This window comes from Mastigoproctus giganteus, chromosome 2 (assembly GCF_048544385.1).
Source record: "Mastigoproctus giganteus isolate SK-2022 chromosome 2, ASM4854438v1, whole genome shotgun sequence".
NCBI lineage: Eukaryota > Metazoa > Arthropoda > Arachnida > Uropygi > Thelyphonidae > Mastigoproctus > Mastigoproctus giganteus.
In genome coordinates this window covers 49,697,868-49,720,066 of record NC_143576.1, presented here as the reverse complement: position 1 = coordinate 49,720,066, position 22,199 = coordinate 49,697,868, and the positions used below count along the sequence as shown (strand labels likewise).

At 39.8% G+C, this 22,199-nt stretch overlaps 1 protein-coding gene across 1 annotated transcript in view; it reads left to right on the top strand.

Annotated features, from left to right (window-relative positions):
- mr (anaphase promoting complex subunit morula) overlaps positions 1-22,199 on the top strand; it is a 596,234-nt gene that overhangs the window by 411,148 nt on the left and 162,887 nt on the right. The window lies entirely within an intron of this gene.

The window sequence follows — 22,199 nt, the reverse complement described above, 5'->3', positions numbered from 1 at the left end:
TTGAAACACGTGGAAACCTTTACCGATACTTTTATGCAATTACAAGGCCGAGTAAAGAATAAATACACCAAATTAATCAGAAAATCACAAAATAATGTTATACTACTAAATTTAAATCAAAAGTTTTAGAAAAACAATAATTTCAAATCAATAAATAAGAAAAATAAGAAAAATAAATAAGTAAGAGTTATTGACACTCTTACTTAGCATTCTTTACAGACATCAGACATTTATTTGTGCTTGTATTGGATTGTGGTTGTAGAAATTGTGCCAAAAATAGCAGCATATACATATCGCTAGATGCTTTCAGAACATCTCCAGCAACTAGTTTATTTACAGAATCCAGTAAACTTCCACCATATATCAGTTGTCAAATAACTAATCCTCAGTTATGCGTACAGATTAAGATCCATGCACGAGCTACATCTTGGACACCATTATTTGCACCACAATGGGAAAACATATCAGGCTCAGCCAGATGTTCACAGATGCTTGTAATATACCTTGACAAATTATTTGCATAGCACAAGTTAACAATGGATAAGGTTCTTTTTTAACTGCAGTTTTCACTCCCACTTAGTATTCTCCTTCATCAGTTACAATTGATCCTCTGTTTCAGGAATTCAGAATGTCATCACTATCTCTGCATAAAAATCAACAAATGGATTCTGCTCACCATGCCATTTTCTCAAGATAGACCCAAATTGTACGTGGACAGCTCAGAAAGCTGAAAGTAGGAGCTGCACCACTTTTCCCAAACATAGTAGTTTGTGCAATAACTCTAAACGGAATGCAATATATACATGGTGGAATTGTGAGTAATATAGCTTGCTTAGATTTTATATAAAGCTCTCAATTATAAGAGTGTGTTATCTATGCAACCTGCAAAATACAATCCAGGCATTACCAAATCAGTTCAGTATTCTTCATCTGTTTATATATTAAATTCACCAAAACAAGAGGAACTAGGGACAGATGACATAATAGCAGTAAGATTCACTTGTATCCCAGGACTAGGAATCAAAGGAAATGAATTAGTTATCAGTTTGGTCCTTGAGGCTGTCACGGACATTCTCTCGGGTATGTCAAGCTGTGCTTTTTTTTTTTTTTTTTTTTTTTTTATGGAAACCCCAAACACAAAAGGTATCAAAACCTATAGTACTTAGTACCGTGCATGGGTTGAAGGAGAAGTATGGGGGGAGGGGGGTGCCGGAAACTTTGCTCTAGAGACTGAACATGGGTTTCACCACTTCAAGCCTCCAATAAGCAAAGTGGCGGTATTTCACCGGTTGATGAAAGTCATCTACCACCTGGGATTCTAAAATGCTGATGGAACTGGTATTCAGCTGACACTCAAGTCAGATGGACCTAATTTCAGCAAAGTCCTGTCAGCTGTGACAGCCAAATCCTCGGCTTGCACCTTCACGATGGTAGGATTGTTAGTAACTCTCACATTCAAGTCCTGAAATATGGCACCATGCTGGAGGTGACCACCCAGGTGTGAGCCATCAAAAGCAGGGATAGATGTGTGGCACACATCTCACTGAAGTAAGCCACCCCTTTATGTTACCAGATAATTTCTGTGTTATCAGACAGACATTCAGTCTAAAACACTGATGGATCTAGGAGAAGTCCGGTTGGACTGCCTCCCTAAAATCCACTCATACACACCTCAATGGTAAGCCCTGTTATGTCACTTTAGTAGCAACGAATGTGTAGAGCGGTTCTCTTCAAGATGCCTGGTCCGAGTGAAGAGGAAAACACCAAACCGTCCAGAACATGACAGCACAACGAAACAAATGGCCCTCAGTCCCCAGTGGCTTTCACTCCCTTCTCCTGCGGCAGTGAGAGGATCAGAGTGAAAACAGAGGATGCTAAGATCTCTGGGTATGACCAGGCTGCCTTGCACAGAAACTGAACTTGGCCTGTTACAACATTAGATCACTCATTGGTGAAGATAAGATATTAGAGTTGGAAAAGGAATTAGAAAATGTGAATTGGATTATCATCAGTTTGGCTGAAACAAGAAGAAGAAATGAATCACTTATAAGTTTATCAAACGAAAATCTGCTAAACACCAATGAAAACAGCAAAGGTGGAGTTGGCTTTCTGGTCCATAAAGATATAAAAAACAATATTTTGGAATTCAAAAGTACATCACCAAGAGTGTCAAGACTACTTGCTACTCGGGATTTCTAAGAGGTACAAACTAAAGGTTATAATGCACCAACATTGAGCCATGATGATGAAAAGGTTGGAGAAATGCACACCAATATTGAGAGACTTCTAGATGAACAGAAAACTGACTACACTATTATTATGGAGGACTTCAATGCTAAGGTTAGAAAGGGAGAAAACAGCACAGAAAGGAAAACTATAGGAAATTTTGGAATAGGTGAAAGAAGTGAAAGACTTGTAGAATTTGTAGAATCTTGAGGAATGTCACTAATGAACACTTTTCTCAAGAAAGTGTTCTTCTGTAAGTGAGGCAGGCTTACTCCTTAAAAGAAGAGATATTGTGAACAATGTTACCATCCTGAACAAGGTAAATGTTGGAAGTGGTCACAGAATGGTAAGATTTACACTTGTATAGATGAAAGAAAAGAAAGGAAAACACTGGGTTATCAGACAGACAAACAGATAACAGAAGAGGAGAAAAAGCAGCATGTACTGGAACTTTAAGAACATGTTTGAGCTTCTTCAGACCTTTCAGGACCAAGATAATGATGAGGAATAAAACAACTTTCTGAAAGTGATAAAATCCAAGAAACCTACTGATAAAAATAAATCCAAAGAAGAAAAAATTAGTCAATAAATGCTTGTTGGATAGGACAAAATTGATATACGGAGTTATGCAAAGCCATTAGAAAGATACTTAAAGAGTACATAAGATTTAACACAAGAAAAGTAGAACAAGCATTAAGAAAAAATAATGCACTTAAATCAGCAGTCATGAGCTACATACAGAAAGACGAATGATACTGAAACTGAAGAATAGTGTAGCAGAGAAGGCATAATTCAAATAGCAGAAGACAACTATAAAGAATTATATAAGGAGTGAGAGAATGATGCCAGCTGTGTGGAAGATGGATTACAAATTAGCAACACATACAACATACCCGATATCCTTCCTGATGAGGTAGAACGTGTATTGAAGAAAAATGAAGAAATGGAAACTCCAGATGAAGATGAAGTTACCATAGAGTTATTAAAATTGGGAGGAAGTGACGTGACACAGAAACAGGCAAGGCTCTTTACAAAATACATTAGGAAAGGTGTGATGCCTAAGGAGTGGAATAATGCAATCATAATTTTGCTATATAAAAAAGGCAATAAATCAGAAATTGGAAATTATAGACAAGTTAGCTTGTCCCACATCTAAAAGTTGTTCACAAGGGTCATTACTAACAGACTACAAAGAATACTTGATGAGAATCAACCAAACGTTTAGGATAGTATTCTCATCTATGGCTCACCTTCATGTAATATTGCAGCTAACAGAGAAAGCAAATGAGTATAAAACACCATTAAGCCTGGGATTTGCCGACTAGGAAAAAGCATTTGATTCCACAGGGCATAAGGCAATGTTTCGAACCATGGAAAGACAAAGCATAAACACCCCATACATAATGATTTTGAAGAAAATATATGAGAATGCTACCTCCTTTATTAGACTAGACAAAGACAGTAGCAAATTTAAAATTGAGAAAGGAGTTTGACAAGAGGACACATCTCCAAAGTTGTTTACTGCTACCCTTGAAGAAGCTTTCAGAAGATTGGACTGGTTGCAGAAAGGAGTCAATGTGAATGGAGAGGACCTAAACCATTTACGATTTGCTGATGACATTGTGATCATAAGCCACGATCCCAAAGAATTAGTGGAAAATCTTAAACAGTTATGCAGAGTTGGTAAGGATTGTGGACTAAAGATGAATATGGCTAAAACAAAAGTAAATGTTGAACGAGTAGTAATTTAAAAGGTGGAGTCATATACTTACCTGGGACAAGGCTGTAATAATGATACATGGGGATTGGCAGACTGCAAGTGGAAATGGACATCGTCGAGATTAGAATTGAGACCACGTATATTTGTGAAATGAACTAGGAAGTGTTTTGGAGGTTTAGATCTTTTCACAGATAAGCTTACTCTATTAGTCTGACAATTCATGGTGTATTCAATAGTAAGAAAAAGTGGGAGAGTTTCATTGCTGTATGAAGTAATGAAATTTTTGGATATGGTGTACACATGGTAAGAATATACCCAGATCCTTGACATAACGTGGCCTCGACAATGCCCCCCCACACACTACTCGGACTCCCTCCAGTCACTATCTGGCAGAGTAGAGGTAGCAAGATTATACACTAGCTGATCTGGAAGCCTCCTAAAGAGTTACCAATAGGTTCGGTCCGGTGTACTAAGTAGCGGTTGGCCTGTGAACACCATTTTAGAGCTGTACCCTCGAAATGTGGGGAAGATTGGATCTTGCCGTGATGTTCATCATAACCTCAGAAGTCATCAGTCATACTGCATGATGGAAGAGATGAGGAAGAGTTGACCGGAACGTAGCTCTGGAGACTAAACATGGGTTCCACCACTTCAAGCTTCCAATAAGCAAAGTGATGGTATTTCACTGGTTGATGAGAGTCATCTACCACCTAGTATTGCCTGGTAACACAGAGGGGTGGCATTCCTCCACGTGGTGTGGGCACCACACCTCGACCCCCTGCTTACGTTGGTTCACACCTTGGTGGTCACCCACAGTGTGCTTGTGCATGGAGGTTATACCCAGGATTACTAACAGTCCCACCATCGTGGAGGTGCAAGCAGAGGATTTGGCTGTCAAGACCTTCCAGTCTTCTCCGAACTTGGGTCCACTTGACTTGAATGTCACCCGAATATCATTTCCGTCAGTGTTGTAGACTCCAAGGTGCAAGTGCAGCTTGTCTGGCATATCTGAGAGAATGTTTGTGACAATCTCAAGGACCTTGGTAACGCCATTACACCAGTAAGTTTTATCTCTCGAACATCGTTGCCAGAATCGACGTCTTCAGCTGATAAATACTCCACTGCGGAGGTTGAAGACTGTGGAGATTTAGCAGGGCAGCCATTCAATCTTATGAAAGAACATATTAATGGATCACTGGACTGTGGCTTTTTTCTTTTCATCGTAGATTTCTTTGTAGCAAGCAAGCATATCGTTCGCTGTCAGGATCCATCTTAATCCTAGCCATTGCCGATGCAATTTCACAAAACGTCATTGCCATCTCTCTAGTAATGAAGGGTCTCGTCTCCTCATTGGTTCATCTTGAGCTTTGTCTGCATTTTCTTCTTTCACTATTGCTGCCTGCAAGTCAATAAGTTCTTCGTTAGTTAATTCCTTCTCATCTTCTCACTTCTTTGGCATCAACCTCCAACTGAAGTAGCTCTGCAGCCTTTACAATCTTATTTGTAATCTCTTCATATGATTTGTCTTTTTCGAATCCTTCAAAGCCTTTTACTTGCCGTGGGCATATTTTCTTCCATGTGCCATTTAAGCAACTTTTAGTAATTTCCAGGCGCCTCCGTAGCCAGGTGGGAAGGAGCAGCAGTGCGTAGCACACGCTTCTTGATTAGACCGGGGTTCGAGCCCGTCACCACCAAATACGGAGGATGCGGAAAGGTCAGGGAATGACCACCGCATATCCCGGAGCAATATGGCCTTAGTTGCTAATGCTCCTAAAAACCAAACAACAACAACAACAACAATAGTAATTTCCACCCAGGCCTTATTAATGTTTAAGATGGTGTGGTAAATATTGTAAGGTTTCCGAAGTCTCGTAGCATAAAAGTTTTCTTACCATCTTGCCCGAGCAGTGTTGTGTGTAAATAGTATGCTTTTAAATTTGAAATAACACCCTGATCCATAGGTTGTGGAGTGATATTGCTTGATATTGGTTGATGAGTGAAGTCATTTTCGGTGGTAGAAATATGACACACACGTTTGAATTTAAATCATCTAGATGCGTAGGATGTCCAGGAGCATTATCTATCTAATAGAAGAAAAATCTTGAAAGGAATGTCATTGTCTTTACAATATTTTTCAACCTCTGGAATGAAGCAGCATTTAAAACAATCCTCACAGAGAGATATTATTATCTATGCTCTCTGGTTCAGTTGGAAATGCATGTGTAGGGTGGCTTTATTGATAAATACACAAGGATTTCCAGAATGGTAATCCAGTGGTTTTAATCTGTAATCTCCACTGAATTAGCCCTAAGAAACGCATGGCCCTACCTTTTGTAGCCTTGAAACCTGGCATTGCTTTTTCCTCTTTGGCAATTTATGTTCGATCTGGCATTTTTTCCCAATACAAAGCAGTCTCATCAACGTTAAAAATTTGCTGCATTAAATATCGCCTTCATCGATAATTTTGTTCAACACATCACAAAATTTCTCATTGCAGCTGCAGAATCGGCACTGGCGACTTCAACACATGCTTTAATGTTGTGGAAACCAGTGCGATGCTTGAACCTATTAAACCACATGTGGCTTGCCACAAACTTGGCTTGGGGTTCTTAATCTTAATATCTTCATAAATACTTGTTGCTTTTGCTTGAATGGTCATTAGACTCAGGGCCACTTGCTTCTGAATATGATTTTCCATCTTCGATATAACACCCGAACATTGTTAGGTGATCATTGTTGATCTTAAGTGCATAACTTTCCTTTCCTTTGTATAAAAGAACATTCCTTTGAAATGTTCTTTTATACACGCACTGTCCTTTAAAATAGTATTCACTGTTGAAGCAGTGAGACCTAATTCCCTTACAATAAAGGACAAACTTTGTCCTGCTCCATACTTCTTAATGATTTTCATCTTCATTTCTAAATCAATTTTGTTCCTGGCATTACCATCGCTTGTGCTTTCGCTTTTCACCACCACTTGCACTTTCCATGGTCGTCTTTGTAATACGTAAATAGGAATGAAGAGAAGTTTCTGGAAATTTGTTTTTTTATATGATTGAAGATTTCGTGGAAGGGGAAACACATTTCACCATAATATCGTAATGTAAAAACCCACAGAATTGCAGTTACCGGTATTATCACAAATGCAATAAGATCGAGTTTACTACCCATTTATAATAGATTGCACTAAGAGAAAAGCGCAATAAACCGGAAAGTGCAAATTGTTTTATGGTTGTGACCTCCAGAAATGTGTTTTAGAAAAATATCACACAGGCATTCAAAATTGATTTTTATAATGGGAACATATGATAACGATGAAAGGCTAGGGCAATTTCCATTACAAATATAACCTTTTAGAGAGATAAATAGCTTAGTAATATTGCTAAATTTTCAACTTCCAAGGAACATATTTAAAAAAAAAAAAAAAAAACTAAAACTGTTGTTATTGGGCTTACATTACGATATTTTCACAATACCTCCATTTACAGCTGCAAAATATGTTTCCATATTTTTTTCAGTTTGCCGGCAAAAACTTACGTCAAGTCGAATTTGTGTAAGTCGAGGAGATGCTGTATAGTCACATACTGAGGAGCAATATCCCAATTTGTCTGCAATGTAAAATAATGAACAGATGGATACTCTCCACCATGACTTATGGAAGTGAAACTTCAGTACTCACCAAAAGAATGTTAGAGAAGCTGAAACCTACATAGCGAAGAATGGGACGAATTATATTAGGAATCCGACTGTTACATAAGAAGAGAAACACATGGATTAGGCAGCAAACACAAATAAAGGACATTGTTATCAAAACTATAGAATCAAAATGGACTTTGGCAGAACAGTTAGCTTGAAGACATGATGAAAGATGGACTACGAAAATAACAGAATGGTACCCAAGAGGAGCTAAATGAAAACCTGGACAATAACAATGGAGATGAACACATGGAATTCACAAATTTGTGAAATGGATGGCCATTGCACAAAACAGAAGGAACTGTGAGGTCTTCATCCTGCAGTGGATTGAAAATGGCTGATGATTAGCATTAGCATTAGTAGAGGCATTTGGTGCAAGAAAGCAAGCTTATGCAGCATCAGCCAAAAAATAAATAAATAAATAAAATAATAATAAATAAATAAAAAATAACCACTTCCACTTCACCCCTCTGTTCGTTCGAAATACTTGTCCAGATGAGCCTTAAACTTATTTAGGCTATCAACTTCATCAACAAGGGATGGAAGTCTATTCCACCAACCAACCACCCGCTGGCTAAAGGCAAATTTCCTCACGTCTATCCTACATCTGTCTTTTCTCAATTTGAATTTATGCCCTCTCAGGTGATTATTCTGAGCAAGAGGAAGAATCCCATCAGCATTGAGCATGCGCAAATCATTCAAGGCTTTATACACCTCTATCAGATCACCTCGCTGGTGCCTAGTCTCCAGACACTGTAATTTGCAAAACTTAAGCCTTTCTTCGTAAGAGCAACCCTTTGTTCCATTCACTAATCTTGTTGCCCTTCTTGTACTCGTTACAGCAGCTCTACATCCTTCTTCAAATGAGGTCTCCAGACCTGTATACAGTACTCAAGGTGTGGCCTGACCAATGCCTTATGCAAGGGAATAATCACCTCCTTATCCCTGCTAGAAAAATTCTAATATATCATCGACAATACACCATGAGCTACTCTTGCAGCCCGTCTGCACTGCTCAGAAAACTTCATATCTGCCTGCACAACCACCCCCAGGTCCCTTTCATTCTCTACCACTGTCAGTGTAGTACCACAGAGTTGATATGTTGCTCTGGGGTTGCTGTTTCCCATATGTAGTACTTTACATTTGTCAATGTTAAACTTCATATACCACCTCTCAGCCCATCTGCTCAACCTTTCCAGATCCTGTTGCAGTAGCATAGTGTCAGTAGTGTCCACGACAACCCTGCCAACCTTAGTATCATCTGCAAACTTGGATATTAAGCTTGATATACCATCATCAATATCATTTATAAATACAGAAAACAATAATGGACCCAATACTGAACCCTGAGGGACTCCACTAATAACATTAGTCCACGATGAGCAGTGTCCATTGATTACCACTCTCTGTCTCCTCCCCCCCAACCACCCCTTTATCCATAGCAGCAATTTGCCTTCAATTCCACACTGCTCCAATTTGTGCAGCAGTCTTCCATGTGCAACAGTATCAAAATCCTTTCTAAGATCCAAGTATATAATATCAAAGTTATTCCCTGCATCCAGTTCTTTTGTGACTGCATCATAGTATCCAATCAAATTGGTCAGGCAAGACTTCCCCTTAACAAAACCATGCTGTGTCTGAGCTATAACTGAAGTCTTGTCTAGATGATCCTGGAGTGCTTCTTTAACCAGTGCCTCCATTAATTTTCCAGAAACAGAAGTTAAACTAACAGGTCTATAATTATTTGTGTCGCCCTTTGATCCTCCTTTGTGAATTGGGGTCACATTTGCACATCTCCAGTCCATGGGTACTTCCCCTGAGTCCAAGGAAGCTCTCATAATTATGGCTAAGGGTTTGCTTACTTCCTTTTCTGCCTCCTTTAATATAACTGGATAGATCCCATCCACCCCAGGTGCCTTTCTTGTATTTATCTTCAACAATGTCTATAATTATTTGTGTCGCCCTTTGATCCTCCTTTGTGAATTGGGGTCACATTTGCACATCTCCAGTCCATGGGTACTTCCCCTGAGTCCAAGGAAGCTCTCATAATTATGGCTAAGGGTTTGCTTACTTCCTTTTCTGCCTCCTTTAATATAACTGGATAGATCCCATCCATCCCAGGTGCCTTTCTTGTATTTATCTTCAACAATTTCTCCTCCCCTTTACTCTCAGTTATTACAAGATTCTCTAGCTTACTGCCAGAGTTGAATACACCTCTGGCATTCCCCTCGCTGAATAACTCCTCATGTGTGAATGTCGATGCAAAATATTCATTAAGTTTGTTAGCTACCTGAGCAGGATCATCAACAGTTGACCCATCAATATCAAGTGGACCAATGTGATTCATCCCCTTCCTTCTAAAGTTTACATAAGTAAAGAACTCTTTGCTGTTTTTCTTTGCATCCCTTGCTAAAGATTTCTCGTAATCTGGCTTTGCCTACTTAACCTCCTTTGTAAATTGGTTACAGTTCAACTCGTATCTATCATAGGCTTCTGTGTCACGTGTTAATTTGTATGTATCCCATGCATTTTTCTTCTCTGCCATATGTCTCATTAGTTCATCTGACATCCACTTAGGCCTAAACCTTGAACAATATTTCTTAGTTGGTATGTAAAGCCTAGTAGCTTCCAAGATAAGTTCTTTGAATGCTTCCCATTTTGAATTTGCTGTTTGGTAACATCATCAGTTGGTCCCACTGTATAGAATTTAAATACTGTCTCAGTCCATCGTAGTCGCCTTTACGAAAGCAATAACCCTTCCCTTTACCCCTAATGGTAGTTACCTCTTTGAGTAAATCCCATTTCACCACACTGTGATCACTGCCACCTAGTGGTTCATTTACCTGCAGATTCTTAATGCATGAAGAATCACTACTGATAATCAAATCAAGAGTATCTATCCCGAACATGCTGATGTAGAAAACAATCATCCAATAAATCCACAAAAGCCTTGCTAGTGTGTGAGTGACCAACCCCCAAATTCCAGTCAATATCTGGGAAATTAAAATCCCCCATTATAAGACTGTCTGATTTACTGGCCCCCTGTATTTCCCCGTACAGTTTCTTATTATACTCATCAGAGTCATTAGGCCTATAGCACACTCCTACTCTCAATTTTGATCTCCCAATGCTTATGTCACACCAAACTGACTCGACACTGCACTGTCTAGCAATGTCGACTGGCTTCACTTCCTTGGATTTTTAGTATTTCTTAACTAAAAGCATAACCCCTCCTCCCTTCCTACCCTGTCTATCCTTTCTGTAGCCATTGTACTCCCCAAATTCCAGTTCTGCATTCCTTATATCTGTGTGACACCACGTCTCTGAAATCCCCACAATATCTGCCTTTGATGTTTTGAGCAATACCTCAAATTCATCAAATTTATTTACTAAACTCCTAGCATTGGTGTACACGCAAGTATACATGCACCTGTTCTTTTTCTTAGCTACCCTAACACAACCTATGTGTTTATTTGTACCCCAATGATTCCCAGCAGTCTCTGAACTATCCAACATCTTGGTTTATAGGCTGCTGTTCATTCCCATAGAAGCAGTGCAAGAATCACTTTCACCTCTGCCAGTGGCTACTGTTAATCTATTAGTCCTTGTATCCCCCCAATCTAGCAGTTTTCCAACCCACCTAACACTGCCTCGATAGCATCAGCAAACATTCTTGCACCCTTTCTATTTAAGTGTATCCCATCCCTGTAGAAGCAGTCTCTCCTGTTAACAAGTACAGACCAGGCTGAAAAAAATTCTACACCTTGAGCTTTGCACATTCCTTCCAGGGCCGAATTGATCTACAGGGCTCTCATCATATACTCCCTCCTGTCGTGTCTGGGCAGAATTGCAGACACTTTCAAATTCAGCCCTAATTCACTGCTTTTTTTCAACAGTAACCTGTACTTGTTAAGTAATTCCGCCAGTCTCCTACTCTTAATATCATTAGTCCAACGTGTGCAACTATATCACCTTTTGTGCCCTTAAAAGATGATATCCGCTCTACAACATCATCAACCTTTGCCCCTGGCAGACATACCCTGGTCCTGTTCCTTTTTACAAACCATGTGTCCCGTTTCCCTGACAATAGAGTCACCAAAAACTACTAGTTCCTTTGGGACCAGCGCATTCTGCCTTGCGGGCTGCCACTGTGTTGTGTAATGACCAAGTGCAAGCTCTGGCATTGGTGTGGGCAGCTGAGAGCTTGATGGGCCCCTCACTTTTAATCCTTCGAGGGCATCCACCTTGTCCTTCAAGCTCTCATATAGGCCCATAACAATGCTGAGTTGTCACCTGATTTCCTTACACTCCTTGCATCGCGCACACACACACAAAGACATCCCCCATGGCAGTATCATGTCCCGTACCTGACTGCTCCACAAACATCAAGCAATTAGTGCATTTTAATAGGCTGTGATTCAGAGGGCAACTGCCCCCTCAGTTCTCCCCTGAGCCACAGTACTCCCATTAGCTTGAGCCTTTTGCTTTGCTGCTCTGGTCAGAGTCATGATTTCGATTTAATTTCAATAAAATTTCAATTTCAGTACAAAATTAAAACCCTAAACTTATATCTCAACACAGTTATAACTCTATATTTATGTTTCAGTATCGAGTGTTATCTACGAAATCCCTTTATATAACTTCCATATCAAGTTAAGTATTAATTATTTATTTTTTACTAATTATTTTTGTTACTTAACCCAATTCGTTATATGTTTAAAAGTAAATTTAATTGACAATGAAGTTCAACAAGATTAATTATCTGATTAATTGACAATATTATGTACTATACTATACTATATTAAGCTTATGCTATCTATTTCGAGATATTTTGTATCGCGTAACAATGGCGGCTATTTACGAACGGTAAACACGTGGATTTGACACCCTTTCCGATACTAAGTAATACCTACAAAATCTCTATCTAAGTTACTTTAATCTAAGTATTGTAAATAAGAATATAAAACTACTCTAGAAAATAAGTTAATATGCCAATTTAAGCTAATAAAACAGAAAATAAATCAGAAAAAACTTCTCTGTTCCAGGAGCGGCAAAAATGTACGTCCGCACAGGCTACGCTCGTTCTCAAACTCGATTGTGAAATGGATGGCCATTGCACAAAACAGAAGGAACTGGGAGGTCTTCATTCTGCAGTGGATTGAAAATGGCTGATGATGACTCTTATCAATTGGTGCAAAACCCCAACTTTGCTTATTGGGGGCTTGAAGTGGTGGAACCCATTTTTAGTCTCCAGAGCAATACTACGGCAACTTTAAGCATCTCTTTGATCAATCATGCAGTATGATTGATGTCATTTTCAGATACGATAGACATCCAATCTTTCTTATATTTTGAGGTTACAGCTCTAAAACAGTGTTACCAAACCATTTGGTGACTCTGGGATGTTCCGGATCACTTATTGTATAATCTCACTGCATCTACTCTGGGAGGGTGTCTAAAGAGTTAGGTATATTCTTGCCATGTGCCAGCCATATCCAAAAATTTCATTACTTCATTTCAAAATTTCATTTCATCTTTTAAGGGCACAAAAGGTGATATAGTTGTACACGTTGGCACTAATGATATTAAGAGTAGGAGACCGGCAGAATTACTTAACAAGTACAGGTCACTGTTGAACAAAAGCCGTGAAGTAGGGTTGAATTTGAAAGTGTCTGCAATTCTGCCCAGACACGATAGGAGGGAGTATATGATGAGAGCCTTGTCGATCAATTCGGCCCTGGAAAGATTGTGCAAGGCTGAAGGGGTAGAATTTTTTTCAGCCTGGACTGTACTTGTTAACAGGAGAGATTGCTTCTACAGGGATGGGATACACTTAAATAGAAAGGGTGCAAGAATATTTGCTGATGCTATCGAGGCAGTGTTAGGCGGGTCGGAAAACTGCTAGCTTGGGGGGAGACAAAGACCAATAGATAGACAGTAGCCACTGGCAGAGGTGAAAGAGATTCTTGCACTGCTTCTATTAGAATAAGCAGAAGCCTGAAAAACAAGATGCATGGTATTTCAGAGACTGCTGGGAGCCATTGCAGTATAAGTAAACACATGGGTTGTGTTAGGGTAGCTAAGAATAGAAACGGGTGCAGGTATACTTGCGTGTACACCAATGCTAGGAGTTTAGTAAATAAATTTGATGAATTTGAGGTATTGCTCAAAACATCGAAGGCAGATATTGTTGGGATATCAGAGACGTGGTGTCACACAGATATAAGGGATGCAGAACTGCAATTTGGGGAGTACAACGTTTACAGAAAGGATAGACAGGATAGGAAGGGAGGAGCGGTTATGATATTAGTTAAGAAACACATAAAAACCAAGGAAGTGAAGCCAGTCGACATCGCTGGACAGTGCAGTGTGGAGTCAGTTTGGTGTGACATAAACATTGGGGGATCAAAATTGAGAGTAGGAGTGTGCTATAGGCCAAATGACTCTGATGAGTATAATAAGGAACTGTACAGGGAAATAGAGTGGGCCAGTAAATCAGAGTGTCTTATAATGGGAGATTTTAATTTCCCAGATATTGACTGGAATTTGGGGGCTGGTTACTCACACACTAGCAGGACTTTTGTGGATTTATTGGATGATTGTTTTCTACATCAGCATGTTCGGGAGGCAACTAGAGGGAGTAATACTCTTGATTTGATTATCAGCAGTGATTCTTCATGCATTAAGAATCTGCAGGTAAATGAACCACTAGGTGGCAGTGATCACAGTGTGCTGAAGTGGGATTTACTCAAAGAGGTAACTACCATTAGGGGTAAAGGGAAGGGTTATTGCTTCCGTAAAGGCGACTACGATGGACTGAGACAGTATTTAAATTCTATACAGTGGGACCAACTGATGATGTTACCAACAGCAAATTCAAAATGGGAAGCATTCAAAGAACTTATCTTGGAAGCTACTAGGCTTTACATACCAATTAAGAAATATTGTTCAAGTTTAGGCCAAAATGGATGTCATTTGAACTAATGAGGCATATGGCAGAGAAGAAAAATGCATGGGATATATACAAATTAACACATGACACAGAAGCCTATGATAGATACAAGTTGATATGCAACCAAGTTACAAAGGAGGTTAGGCAGGCGAAGGCAGATTACGAGAAATCCTTGGCAAGGGATGCAAAGAAAAACAGCAAAGAGTTCTTTACTTATGTAAACTCTAGAAGGAAGGGGATGAATCAGATTGGTCCACTTGATATTGATGGGTCAAGTGTTGATGATCCTGCTCAGGTAGCTAACAAACTAAATGAATATTTTGCATCGACATTCACACATGAGGAGTTATTCATCGAGGGGAATGCCAGAGGTGTATTCAACTCTAGCAGTAAGCTACAGAATCTTGAAATAACTGGGAGTAAAGTGGAGGAGAAACTGTTGAAGATAAACACAAGAAAGGCACCCGGGGTGGATGGGATCTATCCAGTTATATTAAAGGAGGCAGCAAAGGAAGTAAGCAAACCCTTAGCCATAATTATGAGAGCTTCCTTAGACTCAGGGGAGGTACCCATAGACTGGAAATGTGCAAATGTGACCCCAATTCACAAAGGAGGATCAAAGGCTGACACAAGTAATTATAGACCTGTGAGCTTAACTTCTGTTCCAGGAAAATTAATGGAGGCACTGGTTAAAGAAGCACTGCAGGATCATTTAGACAAGACTTCAGTTATAGCTCAGACACAGCATGGTTTTGTTAAGGGGAGGTCTTGCCTGACCAACTTGATTGGATACTATGATGCAGTCACAAAAGAACTGGATGCAGGGAATAACTTTGATATTATATACTTGGATCTTAGGAAGGCTTTTGATAATGTTGCACATGGAAGACTGCTACACAAATTGGAGCAGTGTGACATTGGAGGCAAATTGCTGCTATGGATAAAGGGGTGGTTGAGGGGGAGAAGACAGAGAGTGGTAATCAATGGACACTGCTCATCGTGGACTGATGTTATTAGTGGAGTCCCTCAGGGCTCAGTGTTGGGTCCATTATTGTTTTCTGTATTTATAAATGATATTGATGATGGTATATCGGGCTTAATGTCCAAGTTTGCAGACGATACAAAGGTTGGCAGGGCTGTCAAGGACACTACTGACACTATGCTGCTGCAACAGGATCTGGAAAGGTTGAGCAGATGGGCTGAGAGGTGGCAAATGAAGTTTAACATTGACAAATGTAAAGTACTACACATGGGAAACAGCAACCCCAGAGCAACGTATCAACTCTGTGGTACTACACTGACAGTGGTAGAGAATGAAAGGGACTTGGGGGTGGTTGTGCAGGCAGATATGAAGTTCTCTGAGCAGTGCAGACGGGCTGCAAGAGTAGCTCATGGAGTATTGTCAATGATATACAGGAATTTTTCCAGCAGGGATAAGGAGGTGATTATTCCATTGTATAAGGCGATGGTCAGGCCACACCTAGAGTACTGTATACAGGTCTGGAGGCCTCATTTCAAGGAGGATGTAGAGCTGCTGGAACGAGTACAGAGAAGGGCAACAAGATTAGTGAATGGAACAAAGGGGTGCTCTTACGAAGAAAGGCTTAAGTTTTGCAAATTACAGTGTCTGGAGACTAGACACCAGCGAGGTGATCTGATAGAGGTGTATAAAGCCTTGAATGGTTTAAGCATGCTCAATGCTGATGGGATTCTTCCTCTAGCTCAGAAAAATCACCTGAGAGGGCATAAATTCAAATTGAGGAAAGACAGATGTAGGATAGACGTGCGGAAATTTGCCTTTAGCCAGCGGGTGGTTGGTTGGTGGAACAGACTTCCATCCCTTGTGGTGGAGGTTGATAGCCTAAATAAGTTTAAGGCTCAGCTGGACAGGTATTTTGAACGAACAGAGGGGTGAAGTGGAAGTGGGTTTTTTTTTTTTTTTTTTGGCTGATGCTGCATAAGCTTGCTTTCTTGCATCAAATGCCTCTACTAATGCTAATGCTAATACTTCATACAGCATGTCCTCGCCACCTTTTCTTAGTTCTGAATACACCACGAATTGTCAAAATAATAGAATAAACTTATCTGCAAAAAGATCTAACTCTCCCAAGCACTTCCTCATTCATTTCACAAATATATGTGGTCTCAGTTCTAATCTCAGTGATGTTCATTTCCACTTAAAGTACTTTTTCCAAGGGGCGCATCCGTAGTCAGGTGGGAAGGAGCAGCAGTGCATAGCACACTCTTCTTGATTAGACCGGGGTTCGAGCCCGTCACCACCAAATATGGAGGATGCGGAAAGGCCAGGGAATGACCACCACATATCCCGGAGCAATATGGCCTTAGTTGCTAATGCTCCTAAAAATCAAAAATAACAATAATAACTTTTTCCAACAGAATCCGAGTTATCATTTGATTTAACCACTGCTCATTGCAGTCTAAATTATTCGCTGTACAATTCTTTTCACTTCATAGGTGATACTTGTGCACATGTTCATTTCTGATATTTCTTGTCAGAGACTTAGTAATTTGGAATCTGATCTTTTCAATCTTCTCTGGCTTAAAATCTCTCTACCACATTCTGTTGCATCTAATTCATAATCCAAATTCATCTATTGCCTCTATCATTTTCTCATCTCCACTAATCACTTGAAACTTAACTTCCTCTGTTTGAAATTTAACTTTATTCGTTCCAACTTTCCTAAAATTGAGGTAGTTTTCCTTGGTTATTTTAGTGTTCACTACTCCAGCTGGCTTCCATTTTCTAGTCATACTTCCCAGCTGGTCGAGTTGATGAGGCTTTTGTAATTACTAATGACATCTCACAGATTCTGCGTTTACCTACCAGTATACCAGACAATCATAACCATGCAGCCAATGCTTGATCTTTTTTATCACAAACAACCCTTCTAAGTATACAGTCAAGGTGAGTTGTCCTCTAGGCACTTTAGATCACAAATTGGTGATGGTCTGTACTCCAGTGCAGTCTTTTTCTCCTGGCCATCTCAACCCTGTACCGTTTGGCCTTACAGGAATGCAAAATGGGATGATCTTCGAGATACGTTTATTTCCTTTATTCCACACTCCACCTTAAATCTCGTCCCTAAACCTTTTCCAATAAATTTGCTAAGGCTGTTCAAGAGAAGAATGTTGAATATCGTAATTCTCTTATATATCCAAATCTCCAATTTTATTTTCTGCCTACACCAAAGCTTCCAACATATGTGAAGCAGTTATTAATCAGAGCAGACTAGATTTTGAGCCGGTATGACATTAAGGGTAAATTGCTACAATGGATAAAGTGATGGTTCAGTGGGAGATGACAGGGAGTGGTAATCAATGGACACTGCTCTTCATGGACAAATGTTATTAGTGGAGTTCCCCAGGTTCGGTACTGGACCCATTGTTGTTTTGTGTATTCATCAATGATATTGATGAAAGTATATCAGGATTAATGTTGAAGTTTGCAGATGATACAAAGGTTGGCAGGGTTGTTAACGACACTAAAGACAGTATGCTACTCCAACTGGATCTAGATAAGTTGGGGAAATTCGCTGAGAAGGGGCAACTGAAGTTTAACATTGACAAATGCAAAGTAGTGCATATGGGTAGCAATAACCAAAGAGGAACATACCAACTGTGTGGTACTAAACTCAGGGAAGTGGAAAGTGAAAAAAACCTGAGGGTAATTGTGCAGTCAAATATGAGGTTTGCTGAACAGTGCGTACAGGCTGCCAGGGTAGGTCATGGAGTCTTGTCAATGATACATAGGAATTTTGGTGACAGGGAAGTGATTATCCCATTGTACAAGGCAATAAACAACATGAGCGATGTTTAGATGTTGGCAGTGAGTGTGTCAGTCTAGTGATTTTGTGCTCTTCCATTTACTTTAATTTCAAGTGCAATTATGCAACCAAGTGTAGATTATTTCGGATATCCTGAAAGCTAAAGATGTCATCTATACAAAAGTTCCAACTATCAGCCCCGAATTTTTGAGGTAAACTTACTTTTTGATAATTTTAGATTGACATAATTATATGCTTTAGCAGTAGTTATCGGATGCACGTGTATCATAGCACTTAGAGCGAATGCCACCCTGCTGCATGTACTCGCAATTAGGCTAATCCCTGCCTCGAGCAACAAGGCTCCAACATTCTGCCTTTTGTTTCTCAGGAAAGAGAAAGTAGTTAATAGTGCACCGTGTTTGTTGTTTACTTGTTTGAACTTAAGAAGGGCAAGCTATACAATAAGGTAATCTATTTCCAGAGCTTACAAATTTACCCTACTTGATCATTTATTTTCAATGTATATAAATATATTTTTCTAAAACATTGAAGTCAGCCTGCAAAAAATCGCCAACTTAGTTCAGCCCCTGTTTGACCACTTACTTGTGGTGGTTTTTTGGCAATTACAACGAGCTCTGCTTCAACTTACTACGAGTAGATAATCGTTTATCTGTATTCCTCTCGTTAATCCAGATACCCACTAAAACAACATGAGCGATGCTGAAGTTGAACTGATAGTTAAGGGACAGGCAGATTACCCATTCCGCTCAAGGAGCGAGGCCCCAGCAACTGGGGAAGGTACGAATAATCCTACAAAGACCAAGGCCAAGAAGAAAGAGAGGGGTACAAGAAGGTCTGCTACAGACGTTCCAACAACGAAGGAAGTCTCTGAAGAGGCTACCAATGAATCATTCAGCGAATCTGACCATGAAGAACAAAAGAGTCAGGAAACTGAGCATGAAGGAAAAAAAAGAGTCAGGAACCCCCTATTACCCAGGTTCCCCCGTTGACTGGGACTCCAATGGAACAGATTATTGCCATTAGAGGAACCCTAGAAATATACATGGCTAAGCAATCAAGTAGAATTACTGCTGCCATTAGAACTGACATGATAGAGATCTTCAGTAAAATGGAGACAGGTTTAAGAAAGGTTTACCAAGGAAGGTTTAAGTTCTGCAAATTGCAGCACCTTGGGAGTAGGTACCTGCGAGGTGATCTGATTGAGGTGTATAAGGCCTTGAATGGGTTGAGAAGCTGAATGCTGATGGGATTCTTCCTCTTACTCAGATTAAGAACATGAGGAGGCATAGATTCAAATTGAAGAAAGACAGTTGTAGAATAGATATGCGGAAATTTAGCTTTAGCCAGTGGGTGGTTGATTGGTGGAACAGACTTCCATTTTTTTTTAGTTGTTGGAGTTGATAGCCTAAATAGCCTAAATAAATTTAAGGCTGAATTGGACAGGTATTTGGAACGAATATAATAGTGAAATGGGAGTTTTTTTGTTTTTTTGGCTGATGCTGCATAAGCTTGCTTTCTTGCATCATATGCCTCTACTAATGCTAAGGCGGACATTAGAAAACTTGCTTCTTCTCCAAATGGTAATCGAGCATTCTGGTCTCTTACAACTCCTTTTGCCCATCTCTGTTCTCACCTATGTCAAAACTATATTTTTCATCCAATTCAGCCAAAGGATGCTAGCTGACATTCTAGCATCCAATTTTTCTTCCAACTCATGTATTGATGATGTTGGTAAATCAACTCCCACCATTCCTAACACACTCCTTTCAATGCCTACTGTAGTCTTTTGGCACTAATGATATTAACAGTAGGAGACCGGCAGAATTATTTAACAAGTACAGGTCACTGTTGAAAAAAAAAAAGCCGTGAATTAGGGTTGAATTTGAAAGTGTCTGCAATTCTGCCCAGACACGATAGGAGGGAGTATATAATGAGAGCTTTGTTGATCAATTCGGCCCTGGAAAGATTGTGCAAGTCTCAGGGGGTAGATTTTTTTCAACCTGGTTTGTACTTCTTAACAGGAGAGACTACTTCTACAGGGATGAGATAAACTTAAATAGAAAGAGTGCAAGAATATTTGCTGATGCTATCGAGGCAGTGTTTGGTGGGTCGGAAAACTGCTAGCTTCGAGGGATACAAGGACTAATAGATTAGCAGTAGCCACTGGCAGAGGTGAAAGTGATTCTTGCACTGCTTCTATGGGAATGAACAGCAGCCTATGAACCAAGATGTAGGATATTTCAGAGACTGCTGGGAGTCGTTGCGGTACAAGTAAACACATGGGTTGTGTTACGGTAGCTAAGAATAGGAAGAGGTGCATGTATACTTGCATGTACATCAATGCTAGGAGTTTGGTAAATAAATTTGATGAATTTGAGGTATTGCTCAAAGCATCAAAGGCGGATATGGTTCGGATATCAGAGACGTGGTGTCACACAGAAATAAGGAATGCAGAACTGGAATTTGGGGAGTACATTGTGTACAGAAAGGATAGACAGGTAGGAAGGGAAGAGGGGTTATGCTATTAGTTAAGAAACACACAAAATCAAAGGAAGTGAAGCCAGTCGACATTGCTGGACAGTGCAGTGTCGAGTCAGTTTGGTGTGACATAAGCATTGGGACATCAAGATTGAGTAGGAGTGTGCTATAGGCCTAAAGATTCTGATGAGTATAATAAGAAACTGTACAGGGAAATAGTGTGCGCCAGTAAATCAGAAAGTCTTATAATGGGGGATTTTAATTTCCCAGATATTGACTGGAATTTGTGTGTTGGTCATTCACACACTAGCAAGGCTTTTGTGGATTTATTGGATGATTGTTTTCTACATCAGCATGTTCGGCAGGCAACTAGAGGGAGTAATACTCTTGATCTGATTATCAGTAGTGATTCTTCGTGCATTAAGAATCTGCAGATAAAGGAACCAGTAGGTGGCAGTGATCACAGTGTGCTGAAGTGGGATTTACACAGAGAGGTAACTACCATCAGCGGTAAAGGGAAGGGTTTTTGCTTTCGTAAAGACGACTAGGATGATCTGAGACAGTATTTAAATTCTATATAGTGGGACCAACTGACGATGTTAACAACAGCAAATTCAAAATGGGAAGCATTCAAAGAACTTAGCTTGGAAGCTACTAGGTTTTACATACCAACTAAGAAATATTGTTCAAGGTTTAGGCCTAAATGGATGTCAGATGAACTAATGAGACATAGGGCAGAGAAGAAAAATGCATGGGATACATACAAATTAATGGGTGACATGGAAGCCTATCATAGATATAAGGTGTTCTGAAACCAAGTCACAAATGAGATTAGGCAGGCAAAGGCAGATTAAGAGAAATCCTTGGCAAAGGATGCAAAGAAAAACAGAAAAGAGTTCTTTACCTATGTAAACTCTAGAAGGAAAGGGATGAATCAGATTGGTCCATTGGATATTGATGGTTCAACAGTTGAGGATCCTGCTCACTTGGCTAACAAACTAAACAAGTATTTTGCCTCTACATTCACACATGAGGAGTTATTCAGGAAGGGGAATGCCAGAGTGTGAAGTAAACTCTGGCAGTGAGCCAGATGATTTTGTAATAACTGAGAGGAAAGTGGAGGAGGAATTGTTGAGGATAAACATAAAAAAGGCACCTGTGGTGGCTGGGATCTATCCAGTTATATTAAAGGAGACAGCAAAGGAAGTAAGCAAACCCTTAGCCATAATTATGAGAGGTTCTTTGGACTCAGGGGATGTATCCATAGACTGGAGATGTTCATATGTGACCCCAATTTACAAATGTGGATCAAAGGCTGACA